Genomic DNA, 23966 nt, shown 5'->3' on the forward strand with positions numbered 1-23966 from the left:
TGGTGAAAGCCTGCTTATTGTGGAAAACAGCCTATCAACTCAATTATGTTTGATCATCAGTAAGAATATTGTGCTTCTTACCTTGTTGTTACATTTGTCTAGTGTGGGTTTCAGTATGCAGTGGATTGAAGCTGAAAGGGGAGAGATGATAATGGCAAGCATAAAATCCAAAGCGCAATTAAGAATACATTGTACAATACATCAGGCAAGGCAGAATTTGGTTCAGGTGGCAGAGGGTCATGGTCAAGACATGGGACATAGGGAATGGAAGAGGGGGGGAAAGTAATTTATTTGAAAGATGGTGTAAGACTAGGGCTGCCATCAGAGGAGTACATGGACCCTTTGGATTTTGATATATATCTGCAGGTCTCCAGAAAATTTCTGTCTTGCATAATGTTGGGGAGCCAGGGAGACTCCAGCTTCCACCTCTCCCTCTCTTACAAACCCTGGATGTTAGAGCATTGCCACAGGTTACTACTGGGATGCTCCAATGCTGCACAATGCTCAAGCTTATGAGAGAGGGAGAGGACCTACCGCAGGTGGCAGCTAGAGTCTCCTGGGTCTATACAGACACTAGTGGCCTGGAGACCTGCAGATATATCTCATATACCCAATTCACAATAAAGCCTGAAGGCTCATAGCATGCACAGTTCCACCAGACCACCAGAGTATGTAGCGTGCACCCTCCCTGGCCACAGGTAAGAGACAGGGCTCAACTGGCCTCTTTCCATCTACAACCCTACAACCTTCATGCCTTATCTCATCCCTGGTACTCTTTCATCCTCTCCCCCATCACCCCACAGTTAGGGGTTAAAAGCCAGAAGCCATCTTTCTTCTGAATTACACGCTCCCATACCTCTGCCGCTTTGGCTTCATTTAGTCTTTACCAGTCACTCCATCTTTTGTGCCTTTTTAGCATTGTTTTGATCTCACTATGGGGTAATGCTAGCATGGACAACTGCTCTATTATAACATAAAAAGGGATGCCTTGCATATGCATATTCTGAAACATGTATATTTATGTCTACCTCTACTGTTTGTCATGCAGTTACAACAATAAATGATAAATACATAAACCTAGAAAATATAATTAAAAACAACTGCTTACCCACCACAGAACCCTATCGTACACTATAAATTCACATACACACATGCACACACTCTGCATCCACTACATACACACAAACATATTGCATCCATTACACACACATACTCTGTATCAACTATACACATACACACTGCATCCACTACACATAAACTCTGTATCCACTATAAACATACATACTGTTAGGTCCCCTGCCCCTGCGCTGCTCGCGGTGACCTTGCTTACCTCACACTCCATAGCAGCTTCCTTAAATGTGTGCTGCACCCGGTCATGTGACCCTGCACATAGTGATGACCTCAGAGACCACAAGGGAGGCAAGAAACTCCTTCCACATGTTGTCGTTAACACTAATTGGTAGTTAGCCAATCAGACACACCCTGTGTGTATATAAGTTAACACCTCCCTTGCCTCAGTGCCTTGTTGTGGTCTTTGGTTTACCATCGAGTGTTGAACTTGTTATTTGGATTTCCTGGATACTGATATTTGGCTTTGTCTCTCATTATTCCGTCTGTCTATTTCCCTTGACCTCGGTTTTGAATATCACTTTTTGCTTAACCCGACCATTCTAAGGATCGGTATTGCAATTTTCTCTACTCTGTCCTGTCTGCAAGTTAGGGTTCTCTAGTGGACATTACACATAGACTCTGCATCCACTATATACACACACTGCATCCACTATACATACACACACACTAAATCTAATATACACACAATCTGCATCTACTAAATAAACACACTGCATCCACAATGCACACACACAGACTGCATCTACTATACACACACACACTATATCTACTATAAGCACACACTGCATCCTTGTTGGCAGACTGGGGGTGGGCCCTGTTTGTGGACTTGGTGATGAGCCCTGTGGGCCGTGGCCTTGACCTGTACAATTTCTGATGGCAGCCCTGGTAAGACTTGTGATTAGAGGGGTAAGCTTGGATATGGATTCAGGAGAGAACTGACACTGAATTGAAGATATGTTAAAAAAACAGGGTTGAGATATACAGTCAGGTCCATAAATATTGGGACATCGACACAATTCTAAACTTTTTGGCTCTATACACCACCACAATGGATTTGAAATGAAATGAACAAGATGTGCTTTAACTGCAGACTTTCAGCTTTAATTTGAGGGTATTTACATCCAAATCAGGTGAACGGTGTAGGAATTACAACTGTTTGTATATGTGCTTCCCACTTTTCAAGGGACCAAAAGTAATGGGACAATTGGCTGCTCAGCTGTTCCATGGCCAGATGTGTGTTATTCCCTCATTATCCCATTTACAAGGAGCAGATAAAAGTTCCAAAGTTAATTTCAAGTGTGCTATTTGCATTTGGAATCTGTTGCTGTAAACTCTCAATATGAGATCCAAAGAACTGTCACTATCAGTGAAGCAAGCTATCATTAGGCTGAAAAAACAAAACAACCCATCATAGAGATAGCAAAAACATTAGGTGTGGCCAAATCAACTGTTTGGAACATCCTTAAAAAGAAAGAACGCACCGGTGAGCTCAGCAACACCAAAAGACTCGGAAGACCACGGAAAACAACTGTGGTAAATGACTGAAGAATTCTTTCCCTGGTGAAGAAAACACCCTTCACAACAGTTGGCCAGATTAAGAACACTCTCCAGGAGGTAGGTGTATGTGTGTCAAAGTCAACAATCAAGAGAAGACTTCACCAGAGTGAATACAGAGGGTTCACCACAATATGTAAATCATTGGTGAGCCTCAAAAACAGGAAGGCCAGATTAGAGTTTGCCAAACAACATCTAAAAAGTTCTGGAACAACATCCTATGGACAGATGAGACCAAGATTAACCTGTACCAGAGTGATGGGAAGAGAAGAGTATGGAGAAGTAAAGGAACTGCTCATGATCCAAAACATACCACCTCATCAGTGAAGCATGGTGGTGGTAGTGTCATGGCATGGGCATGTATGGCTGCCAATGGAGCTTGTTCTCTTGTATTTATTGATTATGTGACTGCTGACAAAAGCAGCAGGATGAATTCTGAAGTGTTTCGGGCAATATTATCTGCTCATATTCAGCCAAATGCTTCAGAACTCATTGGACGGTGCTTCACAGTGCAGATGGACAATAACCCGAAGCATACTGCAGAAGCAACCAAAGAGTTTTTTAAGGGAAAGAAGTGGAATGTTATGCAATGGCAAAGTCAATCACCTGACCTGAATCCTATTGAGCATGCATTTCACTTGATGACAGACAAATGAAGACAAAACTGAAGGAAAAATGCCCCAAGAACAAGCAGGAACTAAAGACAGTTGCAGTAGAGGCCTGGCAGAGCATCACCAGGGATGAAACCCAGCGTCTGGTGATGTCTATGCGTTCCAGACTTCAGGCTGTAATTGACTGCAAAGATTTGCAACCATGTATTAAAAAAGTGAAAGTTTGATTTATGACTGTTAATCTGTCTCATTACTTTTGGTCCCTTAAAAAGTGGGAGGCACATATACAAACTGTTGTAATTCCTACACCGTTCACCTGATTTGGATGTAAATACCCTCAAATTAAAGCTGAAAGTCTGCAGTTAAAGCACATCTTGTTTGTTTCATTTCAAACCCATTGTGTTGGTGTATAGAGACAAAAAGATTAGAATTGTGTCAATGTCCCAATATTTATTTACCTGAAGGTACATCAACAGAGCTGATGATGGCAGCAACATAAAAACATTGTACTCTACCAATGATTTCCGATATCAGCCTTAGGTCTAAATACAAAAACAACTGCAGATGATTTTGATTTGAAAAGTGTATAATTTCTATCACACAGAAAGGCACAAGATATAATTTTCGGACTTGCCACTGAGAGTTTACAGCATTATCAGTGAAGCAAGGACGTAGAAGCAGACAAATGTATTTTACTCATACTTTGTAAAAAACATCGCGAGAAAAAAAAAATCTTATTTTTACCTTTCTGTATGTAATTGTGGTTTTAGACCACATACCAACCATAGTTTGAGTCCTTCAGTATAATATACCAGCTTGCTTCATTTATGTTTAACCTGTTCCGTAGCTTTCAATATATCCCTCCCCCATCAAATCAGACGTTTTTCATTCATTCATGAGTAGATGAGATTTTAGACTTTTTAAAGGGGATTAAGAGAACAAAAGGAGTTGAAGGTTAAACATCTGTTCCACAAAGTTTAGGACCTCTACACAAGAGAATATGAGAATAAGATAAAATAGGAGCAGGCTCAATTGTTTATTGCTTTTATAATGCATTATGAAAGAGGGGCTGGGCAGTTATTATCAAAATATGTGCCTATGCTTTAGCTTAAACCGTGATAAAAATTGTGTAGCTATAAAATGTAATACTGTGTATAAAATATTTTAAAAAATAAATTAAAAAAAGCTACATTTAAATAGTCTGTTTGACTCTCAATGCATGCAGAATGTAATAATTCAGTGGAGAACAAGTCCGTAATTTAATCATACCATAATATACAATAACTCATGTTATTTCATTTGATAATATATAGAGTCAGACTTAAGATATACACTAGTCCTTGAGTCCCCACAAATATCTATAGAGCAAAAAAGACCCGCACTCATGATTAAAAGATACATACTGCTTTCAACTTTGAATCTGGTTAGATAGGCAGACACACAGACAGACAGACAAGACACAATAATTTGTGTCTCAGTGGTTCTCAAACTCTTAATGGTTGCATTCAGCCACCACAAGAAAAATAATGTTTACTTGAATAATGACTTATATAAATATCTATTTCTCCTTTATCTTGCATAGTAAAATATCCCAAATGGTTTCAAAATATGTATTACTATTTTAAAGGCAACAATTTATTTTAACATTCACTTGTTCATCTTCCACACTGCCCACAGTATTTATTGTTAATTTGTGCTAAGTTATGTTTTCTGTAATTTTATCATTATACTAGATTTGTGCACAAAAAAAAAAAAAACGTGGTCCTAAATTTATCCATGTGGCTTTACGGTTTGGCTGAATTTTGTCCATGCAATCAGTTTAGGAAAAACGATTTAGGTGACCCAAAAAGGTGAGGAAATGGGTCGATCGGCGTACGGCAAAATATAAATATGAACATTTTCCCACTATTTAGTTCACAGATCAAGTAAGGTGTAACCAATAAGGAGGAACAGTAAAAAAAATAAATATATATGCATAAGTTGATTAAATATATAATATAATAATATATTTATTTTTGCTGCTTCTCTTCCTTTTCTCTTTATTTGTCAATTCTCACTTGATTTATGAATAAAATCAACATTTGGTGGCTGTCCCCTAACCATGAATCATATTTTTTTTTTTTTTTGTGCTCGACAGGCAGAACTCTGAATCACGAATCAAAATAAACTGCTCATTCATTGTCCATGTCGTTTGGTTCGTGATATGTCCCTGTGGTGCTTTAGAGTTCTGGAAAAAATATGAAATCATTTGGAAACCTTATCCAACAATATTAAATTGATGTCTAAATGAGAAAAAAAGCCATGAAATGTATGAACATGTTAATGTTATGTTAGAAACTATGGAAAAGTTATTGAGGAACCTATAAACATAATTCACGTGGTGACATCATTGTTATGTAGCTTTCAAAAGTCATATAGTTCTTTCATAAATGCCATAGAAGCAAGCCTGGGCTAAAAATTATGCTAGAATATGATAACAGCAAATTGAATGATGGATGCAACAGTAGAAATCTAAATATGTCTAAGGGAATAAAAGACCAACAGCTTTCCTGTTCCACGTATTACTATCCAATTGAGAGAAACCAGAGTAAAATGAAAATCCTGGAAATTAAATTATATAGACTTTATTGAATGGATGTCTTATAGTTAAAGGATCACTCCGGGCGCCATACCAATGTCACTGCAATTCAATTATTATGGTATGAGGAAAAAACTTTGGTAGATGACACCCAATCATTTCTTCAATCAGGAAGACTTGGACTGTGATGAAATTGTGATGTAATTTAATAAAAATAATGGATCATCATAGATTGCACCCTGTTTCAAAGGCAACAAATCAAATGACCAGTGGTGGAACTACCGTGGGGCAACCTGAGTGACTGCACCGATTGGGTGCAGACACACAATGGACTGCCCCGGGAGCCGTAACAGCGTGATTGGGTGTCTGCACACTCAGGGACCACCGAATGGCAAAGTGTTTTCAGGGGACTGGTCGTGTTCTGCAGCTCTTTAACAGCACGACCGAGCCAATGTTATTTTAGCATTTCCTCCCAGAAAACATACAGAGCAGCGTGGGTAGAAAAAGGCAGAGAGGAGAGGGAGTGGGAGAGACTCTGACTACCTACAGCCTCAGCGAACTGAGCCCATGGAATCCACCCTCCTGCACCAAATGCCAAATGCCACAGTGACCTGTATTCCCTGTGGTGTTCATAAAAGGGCCACTGTGCCAGGTCTCCAGCGCAGTCATAGCCAACCTAAACCCCCTACCTCTCAAGCTAAACCCTAGACCCACGCGGCTGCTGGAACTGCGCTTTATTCATCTGGGCAGGGGTTCCAAATGGAAACATATCCAACCTATCATCCATATACCCAGAGGGGCTGCTGGGATTCGGAGCTCCCAAGGACCCACGGTCCTACTGCACGTAGCAGGGGAACCAATGGAAACATGAAAGTGACTCCCGTTTACAACCTGGGCTCAAAGATCTGTGCAGCCACAGTCCTACTACTCCTGACTTACCCGACCCAAGTGATGAACCACCGTTCCCTGCAAAGTCCCTAGAGAGCAGGAGATCGCTCAGAAATTGATGTGGAGATGAACTCTCTATCGTGGCCCGCATGTGGAGTTTGCTGACTAACGGTTGTGGATGTTGCCTGCCATATATTTTCAGCAATGCACATGTATTTTCATTTTAATTCAAGCTGACCTACAAGCTAGTGTATTCCAGCAAGTGTTTCTTAACAGTGCAAAGATGTATGTGTTTTTTTTTTTGTTTGTTTGTTTTCATTAGGTGATCAAAACCAGCAGCATTATATCACAGCTTAAGTGTTTTAGGCAGAATGCATGGCCTGTCAGTTTCTTTTACTTTGCTATGCCTGTTTACTCTTGTTTTCCCTCAAAAAAAAAAAAAAAAAAAAAAGTGCAGCGCATCTTGAATTTTTATATTGCTGTATATCTACCAAATGTCATATAATTTGTTACCAGTGACCCTTATTTATCACTGCACTTTCAAAAATAAAGAATTAAAAACAAAATACAATTTTCTTTTAGGGTTGGTTATGTGAAGACAGAAATAGGGGTGAGGTGTATAAAGTGTTAGAGATGGAAGAGATACAGATGAGTCTGGCTGTAGAATTTATTACAGACTATACAAATTGTTGATTTTAAAGGCACTTTTTTAGAATGGAAAATAAATTTGAAAATCACCTTGTGGTGGAGATCATCACTCTACCCAAGTGTCTCTGCCTGATTCTGGAGAAAGATAGCTGGAGTGATTATAGCAATATCACCCAAGCACCAGCGGGGCTGGATGAAGGATGAGAGAAAGTTCCGTCATAAGTCATCCATGGTTATAGATGTTCTTAAAATAACTGTTGTATATGGAATAAAATGGCTAAGGTCACCTGTCACTAAGGAGTTTAAGTACATGAGTGTATATCATTTAGTTTTTAATTTATACTGTAATTAGCAAAGGAGAATTATTAAGAAGAGAGGCAGTGGCTGTAGTTATGAATACTCACAAAGCTATGGCTTCCCATCATAAATGAATATACAAGTCAAACATTTTAGCTTTTTTTTTTGTGTGTGTAATGTGTATCTTTTTTTTTTTTTAAATGTTATTCTTTATTTTTTCATTCCACTTATAAGTGATACACAGTTAGCATTCAGGTAAATTGAATATGCATTTACAGAATCAGTATTAGTAACATCAGTAGAAGGCTCCGTGGAATGTTTTCTAAGAAGGTAGGTTTAGACATACAAAGCATAACTAGATGGCCCTCATAACTAGATGGCCTAGGGTGTCCCTCTCAGGTGAGTGATAAAACTGAAAGTGGTGGCTCGTTGAGAGTGGCACTAGACCCCTGCAGGGATTTATCTCTCCCTTTATTTATCACTTGTAGGCTACAGATTTGTTATTGTATGTGTGTGGTGGTGGAGGGGGGGGGGGGGGGGAGGGGGTTTATAGTGCGTTAAGGATTGAGCTAGCAATGTAACAGCCTATGAGTATTGCCTTGTTATAGGCAGGGAGTAGTATATAAGCTGCCTTATTGCATAGTAAACTAAAAGTTAAGACATAGAAAATAAGTAAAGAGATATTAAATAATCATAGGTAAGTAACATCTGTGTAATTAAATGAGAAAGGAACCGCAACATTAAGACTTAGAGGTTCTCCAGACGACATGAGGGCTTAGGCATGTCACGACCCTTCAGTCTTTTCCCCCGTAGAGGTGTTGTGCGTTGAGTTGCTCAGGGTGTAAATGCCACAATCGTGGATGGGTCCATTCAGGACAGGCATGAAGATGCCGCTTGAGGAGACTCAGCAATGCCCAGCTCGCGTAAATGCGATTCCAGTTCCATAGAGTTGCGTGCTCAGTAGGCAGTGTCCTGGTATTGGAATGTGAGCAGTTTCGGTGTCCCCCAGCAGTATGGTACTCCTTTGTTGCGAAGCCGTAGCAATAGTGGTCGCTGGGCCCTGCACCTCTGGTGAGGTCTGTAAATAACGTTAGCATTGATCCCTCAAATTGTAGGGGAGTTTTTCCTCTGGCGGCTGCCATCAGGAGTGTCATATCATGTAGCGATTAGAAGCGGACTACGAGGTTTGCCTGAGTGGTCGTCGGTTCTATCCTTGGCAATCTGAACAGACCTTCCAGTCTTACAGCTTTCGCCTCTTTAGGTGGTAACAGTTTGTGTAACAGGCATCGAACAAAGTGGGGCAGGTCTTTGAGGCCTACCGAATCCGGGATACCACTTATCTTTAGGTTCTATCGCTTCCTTTGATCCTCAAAGACCTCCATCTTATCATTGGTGGCAAAATGTTGTCACTGTATAACATCCAGCTTGAGCTCCATAGTGGTAATCATGGATTCTTGTGTGCTTGAGGTGGCCTCTAGTGAGGTGATCAGAGAGGCGAAGCCTGCAATTGCATCCTAATGCTTGTCATGTCTGCCGCGATGTTAGCCCTGAGCTCTGCTAGCATGCTCTGCAGCTGGACAGAAGTGACTGGTTGTAGCGGTACTTACCCTCTCCAGGGGCCGGCCGGGGTCCTCTCTTCTCGCCGCGCGCGGTCCTGCTCCTGCACGAGCCGCGCGCGGCTCAGCAAACGATAAGATCAGTCAGGCGGGCAGTGACCGCAAGAAGCGGTCACGTGTCCCGCCCGACACTAAGAGCGCGCCGCGCGTCTCGGGCGCGCTCTTAAAGGGACAGTGGGAGACTAAATTAGAATCAGTCTCCCATTGGCCCCTGTCATGCCACGTTCCCCATACACTCACGTTTTGGGGGCGTGGATATGACAAGGGCCAATCAAAGTGAACTTTAGGGTATTTATACTCACCTGTTTCCCTTGCTCCTTGCCCTATCGTGGTTTCTGTCCAGTTCCCTTTAGTGCTTGTATCGTTCAGTTGTTTTTTTGGTGCTTGACCTTGCCTTTGTTCCTGACTCCGCTCTCTCCTTATCCTTGCTTGCTTATCCGCTGTTTTGTCCTCTGTGTACCAGTCCTCGGCTTGTTCTACGTTACGCTGTCTCTCAGTTCCCTTGACCTCGGCTTGTTCTAGACTCTGTCTTTCTTACTCGTCCTAGTCCGGCCATTCTAAGGTCCGGTAAGACGAACCCTGGTTTCTTGTCTCTTGACTATTGAACTATTGCTGCGTGTTGGGGTATATTACCGTGACATTACGATAGGGCCATGGACCCCGCAGGTTTAGGACAACAGATTGCCACTCATGAGGCTAGATTCGCAGAACAGGATCACCGTATGGATCAAATGGCTCAAGCCATCCAGACACTGTTATCCAGATCAGCTCCGGTACCTGTACCTGCGCCTCCTGTAAACCCTATACCAGACACAGCTAATATGCCTAATGCTTCAGCACATCTAACCCCGCCACCTAGGTATGGAGGGGACGCTAAGACATGTAGGGGATTCCTTAATCAAGTGGAGTTCCACTTTGAAATGTACCCACGTTCATTTCCCACTGATAGATCTAAGGTGGGTTTTCTTATGCACCAGCTTACGGATAAGGCACTAGAATGGGCAAATCCTATTTGGGAGGCTAATGGGCCTATGGTACACGACTTCACTAGCTTCCTCACAGCGTTTCGTAGAACATTTGACACGACTAAAAGGTCAAAAAATGCCGCCAGGGCATTAATGAGAATAAAGCAAGGATCTAAATCTGTAGCCGATTATGCTATTCAGTTCCGTACCCTTGCCTCACAGGTAGAGTGGACTAATAATGGGCTTACTACTGCGTTTATGGAAGGTCTGTCTGAAACTATGTTGGATGAGGTAGCAGCTAAGGACCTCCCTGTACCCCTGGAGGACCTGATTGACTATCTTATCGATATAGATAACAGGATCCGTGACAGGTTATATACCAGGTCCAGAAATAGACGTTTTGTTCCCGTTAACTCCCCTAGAGCTGAGACTCCCGAGGGATCTAAAGGTTCTGAGGAGGAACCTATGCAGTTAGGGGTTGCCAAACTTACTGACGCTGAAAAGCTTTATAGGAGAAAGGAGGGACTTTGTCTTTATTGTGGTAGGAGGGGTCATATGAGACAAGAATGTCCCGTGCGTCCGGGAAACTATCGCACCTAAGACCGTATAGAGGACTGGCCTTGGGTGTGACATCACAGTCCTCACATTTGCCTCTTAATAAATTACTTCTCCCTGTTTCCCTGCACCTTGGTAGTAACTGCATAGCAGGGAATATACCAGCCCTGGTTGATTCCGGAGCGGCCGAAAACTTTATTGATTCCAGTTTTGTCAAGGAGAATAACATACCCACCAGAGAGAAGGAGACACCCTTGGCCGTTGAGGCCATAGATGGTAGACCATTATGCTCTCCAGTTAGCACACATGAAACTGTTCCACTACATATGTCTACAGGGGTGTTACACTCTGAGACCATTCGGTTTCAGATCATTACTTCTCCTTCCTCTCACCTCGTGTTAGGGTATCCTTGGTTACGTACTCATAATCCCACCATTGATTGGGAGTCAGGACAAATAGTTTCTTGGAGTGATTCTTGCCAAGAGTCTTGTATTGTTAAAATCACCCCTTTGAATTCTACTAATATTCCTCCCGTGCCTACGGTCATACCCCCTCAGTACCTGTCTCTTAAATCTGTTTTTGATAAAAGGGAGGCTGAAAAATTGCCACCTCACAGGCCTTACGATTGTGCTATTAATTTATTACCTGGTACGATGCCTCCCAAAGGGAGAATATATCCTTTATCTCCTCAGGAGAATCTGGTTATGGAGGAATATATTAAGGAATCTCTAGAGAAGGGATTTATAAGAAGATCCTCTTCCCCGGCAGGGGCGGGTTTCTTCTTTGTATCTAAGAAAGATGGCGAATTAAGGCCTTGTATTGACTATAGGGGCCTAAATAAAATCACCGTCAAAAATGCGTACCCCATACCTTTGATCACAGAACTATTTGATAGGCTTAAACAGGCCACAGTTTTTACTAAATTGGACCTTAGGGGTGCTTACAATCTCATACGTATCAAAAAGGATCACGAGTGGAAGACCGCATTCAATACCAGGAGTGGCCACTACGAATATACTGTGATGCCCTTTGGTCTTTGTAACGCCCCAGCAGTTTTTCAAGAATTTATTAATGATGTCCTACGTCAATATATACATACATTCGTTATAGTATACTTGGACGACATATTAATTTATTCTACTGATTTACAGACTCATCACATGCATGTTAAATTAGTGTTGAGAACTCTTCTGGTTAACGGTCTCTATTGCAAACTCGAAAAATGTTCATTTGATCAATCTGAAGTCCAATTCTTGGGTTATATAATCTCTGCCAAGGGTTTTCGTATGGATCCCAAGAAACTGTCTGCCATTATGGAATGGCCTCTACCTCAGGGTTTGAAAGCCATTCAGCGTTTTCTGGGGTTCTCTAATTATTATAGGCGTTTTATTAAAGGGTTTTCTGCCATTGTAGCACCTATAACCAGAATGACCAAGAAGGATGGTAATACTCATGTCTGTAAACCAGAAGCACTCGAGGCCTTTGAATTCCTGAAGGCTTCATTTGCCTCTGCTCCTATTTTACAGCATCCTGTCCCTTCACTGCCCTTTATTCTTGAAGTTGATGCTTCTGAGATAGGGGTAGGTGCTATCTTGTCTCAAAGAGATTCACCTGAAAAGCCGTTACACACTTGTGGCTTCTTTTCCAGACAGATGTCCAAAGCAGAGAAGAATTATGATGTAGGCAATCGTGAACTCCTTGCTATCATTTTGGCGCTCAAGGAATGGAGACATCTGCTAGAGGGTACTAGGGATCCCATCCTCATTTTAACGGATCACAAAAACCTCTCCTACCTTAGTGAAGCAAAAAGATTGTCTTCTAGGCAGGCCAGGTGGTCTCTGTTTTTGTCTCGTTTTAATTACATAATCACATACAGACCGGGTGATCGTAATACTAAAGCTGACGCTCTGTCCAGACAATTCGAGACTACTGACAAACTCGAGGTCGATGTTACCCCTGTCATTCCGCCTGACAGAATAATAGTTACTACTGTTCTTTCTATTTCGTCTTCTCTCTTACAAGCTATTCAGGCTAAACAAAACTTGGCTCCTGGGGAGAGGCCTGCTGATAAGCTATTCGTTGATATACCGGAGAGACGAGACATCTTGTCATTATATCATGACACTAGAACTGCTGGACACCCTGGTATTTCTAAGACATTCTCAGCAGTTTCTAGATATTTCTGGTGGGCTTCCTTGCGCAAGGACGTCACCGATTACGTTAATGCCTGTAGCACTTGTGCCAGTATGAAGTCCTCCCGCAGAGTTCCTTGTGGGTTGTTGCATCCGTTGCCCATACCCGAGAGGCCGTGGTCCAATATATCCATGGATTTTATTGTTGAATTACCTCCCTCTAATGGTAAAACTGTCATCCTGATGATTGTGGATCGTTTTTCTAAGATGGCTCATTTTGTGTCTCTTGTCAAATTGCCATCATCCAAGGAACTTGCCTCTATCTTTGCCAGGGAGGTGTTTCGGTTGCATGGTATTCCCACTTCGATCGTGTCCGATAGGGGTAGCCAGTTTATCTCCAGATTCTGGAGAACGTTTTGTACAGAGATGGGTATCTCCCTCTCGTTTTCTTCCGCCTACCACCCCCAGTCTAATGGAGCTGCTGAACGTGCCAACCAATCTCTAGAGCAGTATCTTCGTTGTTTCGTGTCCCACCATCAGAACAATTGGGCTGACCTTCTTCCTTGGGCTGAGTTTGCTCGTAATAATGCTGCTCATGAATCCTCCGGTAACAGCCCTTTTTACGTTGTTTATGGCCGGCATCCCATGGTTCTTCCAGCTGCATTCTCCTTACAGGGCATGCCAGCTCTGGACGAACATTTGGCTAGTCTACGTAATACTTGGGAGCAGGTTCAGTGTTCTTTGGTGGCTTCAGCTGCTCGCCAGAAGGTTCAGGCAGACAAGCATCGCAGGGCGGCTCCATCCTATGCTGTGGGAGACCGGGTTTGGCTTTCTACTCGCAATATTCGTCTTCGTGTGCCTTCTATGAAGTTGGCCCCTCGTTTTATTGGTCCTTTTCGTATCTTGCATGTGGTTAATCCTGTCTCGTATGCATTGGATCTTCCTAAAAATCTACGCATTCCTAACGTGTTTCATACCTCCTTGTTAAAACCCCTCCTGTGCAACCGTTATACTCGGCATGTCCCTCCTCCTCCTCCGGTTTCTGTGGAGGGCCATGAGGAGTTTGAAGTGGCGGCTGTAATTGACTCTCGTTTGCTTCGGGGTCGCCTTCAATATCTGGTACATTGGAAGGGCTATGGGTCTGAGGAACGCAGTTGGATTTCCGCTGACGCTGTTCACGCTCCTCGCCTTGTGCGTTCTTTCCACGCTCGTTTTCCTGCCAGGCCTGCTCCTCCCCGCCCGGTGGGCGTGTCTTCAGGGGGGGGTACTGTAGCGGTACTTACCCTCTCCAGGGGCCGGCCGGGGTCCTCTCTTCTCGCCGCGCGCGGTCCTGCTCCTGCACGAGCCGCGCGCGGCTCAGCCAACGATAAGATCAGTCAGGCGGGCAGTGACCGCGAGAAGCGGTCACGTGTCCCGCCCGACACTAAGAGCGCGCCGCGCGTCTCGGGCGCGCTCTTAAAGGGACAGTGGGAGACTAAATTAGAATCAGTCTCCCATTGGCCCCTGTCATGCCACGTTCCCCATACACTCACGTTTTGGGGGCGTGGATATGACAAGGGCCAATCAAAGTGAACTTTAGGGTATTTATACTCACCTGTTTCCCTTGCTCCTTGCCCTATCGTGGTTTCTGTCCAGTTCCCTTTAGTGCTTGTATCGTTCAGTTGGTTTTTTGGTGCTTGACCTTGGCTTTGTTCCTGACTCCGCTCTCTCCTTATCCTTGCTTGCTTATCCGCTGTTTTGTCCTCTGTGTACCAGTCCTCGGCTTGTTCTACGTTACGCTGTCTCTCAGTTCCCTTGACCTCGGCTTGTTCTAGACTCTGTCTTTCTTACTCGTCCTAGTCCGGCCATTCTAAGGTCCGGTAAGACGAACCCTGGTTTCTTGTCTCTTGACTATTGAACTATTCCTGCGTGTTGGGGTATATTACCGTGACACTGGTTCTCCCTTTGAGGTTTGGGTTTTGAAGGTGACTTGCACATGGTTCCTTCTCGCAGGTCGATTGTCAAATCCTCCAAGGACAATTGGTCCTCGCCCAGCGCCATTTTGTCCGATGGAGGCCTCTGTGAACTCCGCAGCAGTTCTCCGATATCGTGGCAGGTAGGGCCTTTGTCTGCCTTTGTTTTTTTTTGTTCTTTTGGCCCATGATGTTTCTCTGCGTTGTGTATTCCAGCTGGGTTTGTACCTCTCAAAAAACGCTGTTTTCCTTTCATACAGCAGAGAGCTAGAAGCAACACGTCTGCTCTGTTCGGCTGCTAGCTCCACCCCCCCTCGAGTATAATGTGTATATGATTTAATTTCAGTGAATACTTTTAAATTAAAAGTCACATTCAGAGCTTAGTGAATAACCCTACAATTTTGATAAACATATAAATGTCATCTGGTAAACTACTTAAAATGGCTACGCAACTGAGCAGAGCACGTAATGTATTATCATCAATTCATGCAAAATCTGTTATATTAATCAAATAGAAGAGAGAAAATATCAAAGTATACATAAATGAAGTTTTATTCAGGGTAATTTCTCTCAGTTGTGGTATGTGAGATCTATGGAAAAAGTGATAAGGCAATAAAGCAACTAAAACACAACATGGAAAAATGCAAAGCAAAGTAGATCAAATCATGTCATCAATTTGAAAATGATCTTACCTCATATATACAACTATTAAGCAAGAAAATTATGGTTACAAATAACAAAGTAGCTAAATAAAAATCCCTTCAAGCTTAGAGGAGACAAATTCCTGCCCTCTGTTTTGAATTATTTTCAAAGAGCTGCATTGTATGCGAGGCATGCACATTTTATGCATATATGTTTATATTGATAACTTATGGACTGATTAGGTCCAAAAAATACTTAATTTTATACGAAAGGTTTGATGGACTGGTTTGCACAAAGTAAACTTGCATTTTCTGACTGAACAATCACTATAGACAATACCATATGAATATTTTTATGATGCCCACCGCATGAATGAGGAAAATATAGTTCCTTTCTGGTGATTAAATGACTGCTCCTATTGCTATAAATATTTTGTCAATCTTCAGTTTGGTGCCTTAGATGATACTTGGTAGCATTTTCTAACAGACTGTTAATAAATTCTTGTTTTGGCCTTGTGGAACCATCAGGAGAGATCTCATTCTAGTGCTTTTGGAAGATCTGATTCTATATATGCAGGCTTGGTATTAACCCTTAAAGGGCATGTGAAGTCCATGCTGTTGAAAGGGAATGACTTGATTTAATATCAGTGCATTATGGATACACAAATGTTAAAGGAACAATATAACATAAAATCATGTATTCATAATGCTATAGTGTCCTGCTAACTATTTAGGCGTCTGATACCACTGCAATAAAAAAAAAAAAGAATTTACTTAACTTTCAGCCCTTGCCTTACCTCTCTCCACCAGGACAAGGGCTCTGCACTCCAGACTCAGTGGTAATAAATGCCCTAGTTAATAACTAATGCTAATAACTTTGACCAAATCACAATTAAGACATAATGAAGCCCACTTATGGGTCTTAAATGAAAAACTATCTCACTACTTTTATTACAAAAGTCACAACACTTAACATAAAAGTCGACCTTTCAGTTGTTAGGACTAAAAGTTTGACTTCTTTGTTTTGTGTTTGAAATTTCTTCAGTCTTGTGATTTTATATATGAGGGTGTAACTAAGAAAGTAGACAGTGTATGTGTATATATTATCCATAGCAAAATGTGAAATATGTTAGATAAATTATTACTCACCAAACACTGATTTGTATTACCAGAAAGAAATACCATAGAATGTCTAAGTAGTACATAATGTGTTAGAAAAGCAGTGTTGAAATCATTAGAATCTGTTAATTAATTTTACAGAGGACAGGGTGTTAAGTTTAATTTAGCAGACATTAATCATTTTTTTCTCTACTAATAGCCAAAGTGTGAACTTCAGGTAAAACATTTTAGCACAATTTTGATTAAAATTCTTTTTCATTATTTGCTTTCAGATTAAGCTGTTTATTGAAGGCGGTGGCTGAAATATGTGCTGTGATATACCTTTTTGACAAAAAAAAATATTTAATTAACTACTTTAAACTTTGGTGATTTTTCATTTGTTCCAAAAGAGAATATGTAACAGAAGTAGGATGTATTGAGAAAAAGGAATGTAAACCTATTAGAAATCAAATGATGCCCCGCCCCCTTCTTTTCTTCTTACTTTTATATTTTATTTCATTTTTATATATATATATATATTTTAATTTATTTAAATATGTTTTACATTTATTTTCCTTAATTGTACATTACTTGTTTATATTCAAAAATTATATTGTTATGTTTTATCAAAATTTATCATTAAAAACTATTTACAAATAAATTAAACTGAGTCCATAGCAGATGTGGGCGGCATATATTCCATGAAAAATCAACAAGTGTATAATTGTAGGAATTGGAGAGTTGGTTGTCACAAATAACAGTTCATGAATTTAGGCCGAATGGGTAATTATGACAACATTTCCAATCTTGAACCACCATATACAAATACAAAAAGAGAAGTCCCGCGCTCAATCCCATCACTAATGGGCCGGCAGCAAGGACCACAGTACACATCAGCCCCAATATATAGTAAAAACCAAAGAAAAGAAAAAGTTACCTGCACTCTCTTCTTAATCCCTATGTATATTTAGACAAATGGAGGTCGTTTAGTTGCTCCAATGGCCATTGGAGGGAATGCCCGCCTGCCAACGTCAAGGAAGACCCCCCTAAGCGGGTCCTAACACTGACTTTTCAGCCTGCTTCCTTGAGCTTCTGGCAAAGATATCTAATGAGACAGGGAGGGGTATTTTTATATACACCCCTATATACTTATTAACCCTTAATAGGGAACACATGGGATGGGCGGCAGCATTGTAACCAGGCTGTGTGATACAAAGTAAATACAAATACAAAAAGAGTAGTCCTGCGCTCAATCCCATCACTAATGTGTCATGATTCCGGGAACCAAACACGGTAACACACACACAGAAAAGGTGCAGTACCGGACCTTAGAGTGGCCGGGCTAAGCACACAAAGAAAAGACAGGAGACAAGCCAAGTAAGGGGAACCAGAAGACAGAATAACGAGAGACAAGCCGAGGTCAAAGGGTAGGAGAAAGTCACAAAGTTAGATAAACAAGCCAGAGTACGTAACCAGAGAGTAACACCAATTCAGTAGCAATACTAGCAAGCAAAGACCACAACAGGGCAGAGAGGAACAGGAAAGGTAAGTATTTAAATCCATAGGTTAATTCTGATTGGATAATTTCCAATCAGAATTAACAATCACACGTGGGAGATAACTAGAGCTCCCACTGTGATTGAGGCACTGTGCCTTTAACGCCGGGTCAGGTGACTGACCCCGGCGTTTATTAAGATGGACGGTCTCCCAGCGTGCAGCGTAATGCATGATGACGCTGGGGGACGTAGAAAAAGATGCGGGCGGCATCCATGGCTGGGAGGATGCCGCCCGCCGAGCACACGCCAGGAAGGGGACCGCGGACGGCTGGAGGGTGAGTGCCGCGAGCGGACTGCAGCCTCCCCTCGCAGCCGCCCGCGGGATCCTGACATAATGGGCTGGCAGCAAGGACCACAGTACACATCAGCCCCAATATATAGTAAAAACCAAAGAAAAGAAAAAGTTAGCTGCGCTCTCTCCTTAATCCCTATGTATATTTAGACAAATGGAGGTCGTTTAGTTGCTCCAATGGCCATTGGAGGGAATGCCCGCCTGCCAACGTCAAGGAAGACCCCCCCTAAGCGGGTCTTAACACTGACCCTTCAGCCTGCTTCCTTGAGCTTCTGGCAAAGATATCTAATGAGACAGGGAGAGGTATTTTTTATATACACCCCTATATACTTATTAACCCTTAATAGGGAACACATGGGATGGGCGGCAGCATTGTAACCAGGCTGTGTGATACAAAGTAAATACAAATACAATAAGAGAAGTCCTGTGCTTAATCCCATCACTAATGGGCCGGCAGCAAGGACCACAGTACACATCAGCCCCAATATATAGTAAAAACCAAAGAAAAGAAAAAGTTACCTGCGCTCTCTCCTTAATCCCTATGTATATTTAGACAAATGGAGGTCATTTAGTTGTTCCAATGGCCATTGGAGGGAATGCCTGCCTGCCAACGTCAAGGCAGACCCCCCTATGTGGGTCCTAACACTGACCCTTCAGCCTGCTTCCTTGAGCTTCTGGCAAATATATCTAATGAGACATGGAGGGTTATTTTTTATATACACCCCTATATACTTATTAACCCTTAATAGGGAACACATGGGATGGGCGGCAGCTTTGTAACCAAGCTGTGTGATACAAAGTAAATACAAATACAAAAAGAGAAGTCCTGCGCTCAATCCCATCACTAATGGGCCGGCAGCAAGGACCACAGTACACATCAGCCCCAATATATAGTAAAAACCAAAGAAATGAAAAAGTTACCTGCGCTCTCTCCTTAATCCCTATGTATATTTAGACAAATGGAGGTCATTTAGTTGCTCCAATGGCCATTGGAGGGAATGCTCGCCTGCCAACGTCAAGGCAGACCCCCCTAAGCGGGTTCTAACACTGACCCTTCAGCCTGCTTCCTTGAGCTTCTGGCAAAGATATCTAATGAGACAGGGAGGGGTATTTTTTATATATACACCCCTATATACTTATTAACCCTTAATAGGGAACACATGGGATGGGCGGCAGCATTGTAACCAGGCTGTGTGATACGAAGTAAATACAAATACAAAAAGAGAAGTCCTGCGCTCAATCCCATCACTAATGGGCCGGCAGCAAGGACCACAGTACACATCAGCCCCAATATATAGTAAAAACCAAAGAAAAGAAAAAGTTACCTGCGCTCTCTCCTTAATCCCTATGTATATTTAGACAAATGGAGGTCATTTAGTTGCTCCAATGGCCATTGGAGGGAATGCCCGCCTGCCAACATCAAGGCAGACCCCCCTAAGCGGGTCCTAACACTGACCCTTCAGCCTGCTTCCTTGAGCTTCTGGCAAAGATATCTAATGAGACAGGGAGGGGTATTTTTTATATATACACCCCTATATACTTATTAACCCTTAATAGGGAACACATGGGATGGGCGGCAGCATTGTAACCAGGCTGTGTGATACAAAGTAAATACAAATACAAAAATAGGTAACTTTTTCTTTTCTTTGGTTTGAACCACCATATAGACTAATCCCGAATGGACAAGCTTGTTTGTTTTGATTCATGATATGGATTTCCGTTACTGGCACCAGAAAAAAGGTTGGATGGAATGTAGAAGAAGCTGTTTTTTTTGTTTTTTTTGTAGGGGACAAGAGGTCTGCTCAATGAAGGCGCGATATGTCCTGTCCAGTTAAGAGGTGGGGAAAAAAGGTATTGTAGTTAGAAGACAGCCACATCTGTAATTGCAAGCATTCTTCCAGACACATTGCTTGCAACTATTAAGGGAAACTATTGTTATACATTATCTGCATGCCTATGGTGGACTTTCATGCCAAACTGGGAGTGCTGGGATAGTTTTGAAAACATGATTTCTATAGTTTCTGTGACCAAAGAGGACTTTTTATAGTCAAACTTGAGATATGCAGGTGATGCAAAACAGTAAATTTTCTATTTGCACTGTGGGGGTCTCACTACAATCTCTTTGGTACCTAACTACATCCCCTCAGAGAGACTTTAGCTTCAAAACCAGGACCAGTGTCATGCTGATAAAACCCACAAAGTAAAAACTGCAGTCCAGATCTGGTTTTTGGTCATTGATACTTCTGGATCATCCGATTTTCTGGTTTAAGAAAGTGGGGTGGACTAAAACTTTGTAGCAAACTGTACAGTTATTAGCAGCTTTAACCATAGGTGTTAGTCCCGCAAGCAGAATCTATTATTGAGATCTTGTAATGCATAACCAGTTGGGGAAGAAAGTTCAGGTAAACCACAAATTGTAAAACACACCTAGAGATCTGAAGACGCTCATTGCAGCTGAAACGTGTACCTGATCTGACAAGATTTCATTAAATAATTTGTGCACCATCTTCAAAGACCATGTGGTATTAAGTGACTATGAAATTCATTATGGAATGAACATGAAGTTGAATTACCAACTTTGTTTGTTCATTATTAAAAGTTACAATTTCTATAGAAGTCTAAACTGTTGTTAAAGTGCTAATTTGCTAACCTAATTTCTTGTTCAGTTAACTGTTAATTTTGTTAGAAAGGTATTTCCATTTTATGGTTTAACCCCTTAAGGACCAAACTTCAGGAATAAAAGGGAATCATGACATGTCACACATGTCATGTGTCCTTAAGGGGTTAATAATAAAATGTGTATTTTCATTGTAGTAACTTCACCCTGCCTTGCTTACTCCTCCTACTTAGACGAGTAAGTATAAACTGATAGGGCAGTTTTTTTAAAAACTGAAGGGCGGTCATCCACGCTACAGACTGGATATGTGGGAAAGTTTTGTTTTTGTCAGGGTGGAAGGGGTCAGCTGTTCACTGACCTTTTTCTTTCATTTGAAAAAAAATCCCTTTTTTAAATTAAAATGACTTCTGCTCCTCATTTTTCACCACTACACAATAGCAGAAGGGAAAAGATTGCAATCAGTCATCAAAAAAGTAGTTTATTTCACTTACTATCTTTTTAAATGTAAATATATAATAATCTAGTTTTGCCAACTCAGAATTGCTTTTCCCACAGAAATCTCAAATTTGCCGTGATGTTACTCCTGCAAGGGATTCTGGCATGGCATATGCAAATTAGTTCAACCAAAAAACAAAATTACTTTTTTACCCTTTATTATTTCATTTTAAACATGAATTCCTTGGAGATTATGTTTGCTGTATACAACAGCTTTGAAACACAACTTAGGAAAAGATGCAAAGCCAGTGAACAACTCATATACAGCTGTTTCATTGTTGATGCAACTCATCAGCATGAGGTTGGTAACTGGCTTGCTATTAAGGCTTGGCAAAGCACACATCAAGAAAGTTATAGTGAGGAAAAAAGTGATGAAAAACCCCTTCCACCTAATAGACAATACAATGTAAAACACATTTCCGCACAGATTTCAATGGGAAAAGCAAGTCTTATGGATTGACTGGTGTGCACAAATCTGTGTTTAACAATGTATTGACAAACTTTATAATTAATATTGTTTTTTTAGATGCTTTATTTTTATATGTGGCAGTGTGCAGAAGATATGGTGAGTGATGCCAAGATATGTTCACCACAAGATTCTATGCTGCTACTAAACAATGTATGCTATTGCATTATTCATGTTTGTCATGCATACAATGCAGAGAATCAGAAATATGGGGCAGTGAGTGCTGGCCTACATAAATATTCCATAAGTAAAAGTATGATATGTAATATATTTTTTTTAAATTTAACTCAATTACTACTTAGGTAGATAATCCCAACCATCTCATAAACATAATTTATTTGGTATTAATTACATCTCTTTTTAAGAAGCAATTCAACCTTGCAATACCTTGCTCACCTCCTGACCTTCGAAGGGTTAATCATGAGAAAAACTGACAAAATGAGATAAATCATTAATGACACTTATTATCTAGTTAAGCTGTTAAGTGTGTGAGACTGACTGTAAATACAATCACAGCTGCCAAAGAGAGTCCATCAACTAGATTAGTAAAGTGTCACTCCCAGACTCTGCCTAAGTAAATTAACGGAATGAGGAGTTCTTAAAGACGGCTGCTGACATATGCAGATTATAAATAGTAACATTCTAACTATTCTATCTGCAAATACTAGATAAGTTGTTGTAATACATTTGGGAGAAAGTCATCTACGCATCTTTGCAGAACTATTTGTGTGAAAGAATTTTGGGTAGAATTTTGGGTAGACAATCTTGTACTAAATCGATGATTTTTTAAAGACTACACAAATTAATGGCTTACTTTTCAATAAATGCTCTAGAAGGCTCAACTGCACCCAAATATTTAGACAATTGGACATACTATATTTTTCATCTTAAACAGCGTTATGATGTTACCAATTACAAATGGATAATGCTTTACTAAGACTCTTTAAAATATATCCTCTATGTAAAGTTAGATTAATCAATGTATTGCCAAAGAAGAAAATACTCTGTTGTTTTTAAGGGATTTCCTAAGCTGACCAGAAAAAAATCTTCATTTATCTATGTTTATCTTTATTTTCTAAATACCGTAGTTTGCTTCATTTTAATTCAGCTTGTGTATCCTATCGTTGTGTTATAGTCTGGCTATTGCTGCTTATATTTGCGTTATCTTGACAAAACCATGATGTTTCATTAGTCTGTTTAGATTAAGCTTATATATGGTAGTTCATTGATGCAGAGCATTAACTAAAGAGTCTTTAAATATTGTAAAGCTAATGGAGAGATGGAGCCTTTTTCCATCCATTTCACCTAAACGTTTTAGGATTTGTTTATATAAATTTTATGGATAGCTTTTCAAACATTTTCAAAATGTGCTCTCTCTCTTTTTACTATTACACTGCTTATTATATAATTTCACCCCTGTTTATTTTTGCAGGAACTTGTCTAAGTAACAGGACATGTATCACTGTTCTATTGAATCTATGGCATGAATTACGTAAGCACACTATACGTCAAAGCAAAATCATTTATAATTATTTACATAAATGTGTTTTGAAACGTTATTAATTTTTCAACACATGTAGAGTATTGTGTAATTGAATTAAATGAAAATGCATGTTTTAATGTTTTTTTTATGAAAATAAATCTAAATATAGCTTCTCTTTGACGTATAAGTACATTATTTACCATTTTGATATTTATCAACTGCTTTAGATAAAGTTTCTGTTTTTTTATTAATCAATTCGAAGAACATTATGGATGTGATTGTCTTATTCTAAATGGTACATATACATGGCTGGATTTTACACAAGGCCACCTTGGAAAGCAGGAGGGAGCTGGAGATTTGTCCCCCTACTCCTGTGCTTCCTACACCCATA

General features: G+C 40.8%; 1 pseudogene; it reads left to right on the forward strand.

Moving 5' to 3' along the window:
- LOC134601725 (ubiquitin-like protein 5) overlaps positions 1 to 21191 on the forward strand; it is a 52912-nt pseudogene extending 31721 nt beyond the window's left edge.
- The last annotated feature ends 2775 nt before the right edge of the window (positions 21192 to 23966 follow it).

The sequence above is a fragment of the Pelobates fuscus genome, chromosome 3 (assembly GCF_036172605.1).
Source record: "Pelobates fuscus isolate aPelFus1 chromosome 3, aPelFus1.pri, whole genome shotgun sequence".
In the NCBI taxonomy this organism is placed as follows: Eukaryota; Metazoa; Chordata; class Amphibia; order Anura; family Pelobatidae; genus Pelobates; species Pelobates fuscus.